Source organism: Mus caroli, chromosome X, assembly GCF_900094665.2.
Source record: "Mus caroli chromosome X, CAROLI_EIJ_v1.1, whole genome shotgun sequence".
In the NCBI taxonomy this organism is placed as follows: Eukaryota; Metazoa; Chordata; class Mammalia; order Rodentia; family Muridae; genus Mus; species Mus caroli.
This window is the reverse complement of record NC_034589.1, coordinates 30222491-30225280: the sequence shown is the minus strand read 5'-3', so window position 1 is coordinate 30225280 and position 2790 is coordinate 30222491. Positions and strand designations below refer to the sequence as shown.

Genomic DNA, 2790 nt, shown 5'->3' with positions numbered 1-2790 from the left:
TACAACTATATGATGAGTTTCTCTTCTCTCTCTCTCTCTCTCTCTCTCTCTCTCTCTCTCTCACACACACACACACACACACACACACACACACACACACACATCTGCTCCTTTTTATGTCTTTCTAGCTGTGTCTCTGTCTCTATCTCCCTCTCCTGTACATCTCTCTGTGTGTGTGTGTGTGTGTGTGTGTGTGTGTGTGTGTGTGTGTGTTTAGGACAGCATCTCTATGGAGTTCAAGCTACCTCAAACTCACAATCTTCTTACCTTGAAAGTGATAAATTTTCTTCTTTTAAATTAGTTGAAACTGGGTTTTTCTGTCTATCCCTGGCTGGCTTGATATTCACTATGTATCCCAGGCTGGCTTCAGACTTACTGCAGCCCCACCCCTCCTGTTTAGTCTTTCTCCACCTCCCTAGTGTTAGGATGACAGGCATGTTAACCACACTTGCTTAACATTTTCCTTTCCTTTTGATGTTTTGCCCTCCTGGGAATTGAATCTAGGGTCCCACATATGCTTGGCAAGGGCTCCACCACTATTCCGCTGTTTTAGTCACCCCTTCCAAACTATTTGGACTATTCTGGGTCCCTTAAGTTGCCATATGAATGATCACCTTTCCAACTTCTAGAAATTGAGGTAGCTTTGTTTTTTTATATAGATTGTTTTAAATCTATAGATTGGCCTGGGTTTTGTTGACTTTTAAGCAACTTTAAGCCTCAATACAAAGATCAAGAAAGATGCATTTAACAAGAGAAATGTAAGAGGTTAGGGGGGTGACTCAGTTGGTGGAGTGCTCTACCATGCAATCAGGTCTTGAATTCTGATGCCCAGCACCCACATAAAAATCTGGGATGGAGCCGGGCATGGTGGCGCATGCCTATAATCCCAGCACTCGGGAGGCAGAGGCAGGTGGATTTCTGAGTTCGAGGCCTGCCTGGTCTACAAAGTGAGTTCCAGGACAGCCAGGGCTATACAGAGAAACCCTGTCTCGAAAAAAACAAAAACAAAAAAAAAATCTGGGATGGTGGTGATATTATGTATTTGCAGCTCCAGCACTCAGGGAGATGGAGGCAGCGAGAAGCAGAGATAAGCAGATCCCCAAAGCTCAACAAGCACCCTACCCAAATTGATGAGTTTCAGATCCATCAAAGAGAGCCTATCTAAAAATAATATAGATGAAGAATAATCGAAGGAAGACATCTAACAGTGACCTCGGGCTTCCATACTCACCATACTCACATGGACACACTTACACTGCACATACACACCAACTTAAGTTCAAGATTTATACACTGAAAATCAAGGCCTAGGGTTTGCTTCTGTTAGCAGAGTGCTTGCCTAACATGAGGCAGCCTCTCCCCCCTTTTTTTGATCCCCAGCACAGTGTAAAACCAGTTCCATTTAGGAAGGCCCTACCCGAAAGTCTTCTTCCTTTCCTCTGGTGGCGGCCATCAGGTAAGCCAAGATGGGTGCATACAAATACATCCAGGAGCTATGGAGGAAGAAGCAGTCTGACGTGATGCGCTTTCTTCTGTGGGTCAGCTGCTGGCAATACCGCCAGCTCTCTGTGCTGCACAGGGCTCCCCGCCCCACCCGGCCCGAAGACTGGGGTACAAGGCTAAGCAAGGCTATGTCATTTACAGGATTTGTGTCCGCCGTGTTAGTCATAAACGCCCAGTTCCTAAGGGTGCAACTTACGGCAAGCCTGTCCACCATGGTGTTAACCAGCTGAAATTTGCCCGAAGCCACCAGTCTGTTGCTGAGGAGAGAGCTGGGCGCCATTGTGGGGCTTTGAGAGTCCTGAATTCCTACTGGGTTGGTGAAGATCCCACATATAAATTTTTTGAGGTTAACCTCATTGATCCGTCCCATAAAGCTATCAGAAGAAATCCTGACACCCAGTGGATCACCAAACCAGTCCACAAACACAGAGAGATGCGTGGGCTGACATCTGCTGGCCGAAAGAGCCGTGGCCTTGGAAAGGGCCCCAAGTTCCACCACACTATTGGTGGTTCCCGCCGTGCAGCCTGGAGAAGGCGCAATACTCTCCAGCTCCACCGTTACCTAATACACGTGATATTTGTAAAATTTGTAAAATTCATATTCAATAAACAATTTAGGACAGTCAAAAAAAAAAAAAAAAGGAAGGCCCTACCCTCACTCACGTACCCAAATTTGTAATCCTAGCAATGGGGAGGTAAAGGCAGGAAGGACAGTTCAAGGTTTCCCTTGGTATATAAAGACAGTTTGAGGTCATCCTGGGCTACTTGAAACATGTCTCAAAAAAAAAAAAAAAAAAAGCAAGTCATAAAACAATTATTGAATGAATGAATGGTGGCTCATTATTACTGACTGCAAAGCTTCATCTGATACCCATCTTTTTCAGTTCCCTATTTCTTCCTAGAGTAAATTCCTTCTATTTGGTCATTTATAGGATTTTTAAAAATTATTTCATCAGGGCTGTGTAATCGTTAGCATTCGGTTGTTTATATATAGATATTCATGGCATTTCCCTATAGTCCTTTTCATTTCTGTGAAAATTGGTCAGACTGGCTCCTTTTTCAGTTACGGTTTTGCTAACTTGAGTGTCTTTTCCTTTATCAGCTTAAAGAAATCTTTGTCACCTTGATTTTTTCCCAAAGAAGAAACTTCTGGCTTTGTCAATTCTCTGTTGCTTTTTTGTTCCTTTCCCTTCTGCTCTAGTCTATAACTCTTTTCTTTGGTGTTGTGGAGCTTTAAAAATTATTATTTTATTCTTTTAAAAAATATTTATTATCTCACACATATGA

The 2790-nt window shown here is 43.3% G+C and overlaps 1 pseudogene; it reads left to right on the top strand.

The window, feature by feature from the left end:
- The first annotated feature begins 1466 nt into the window (after positions 1 to 1466).
- Positions 1467 to 2112, top strand: LOC110287108 (annotated as a pseudogene).
- The last annotated feature ends 678 nt before the right edge of the window (positions 2113 to 2790 follow it).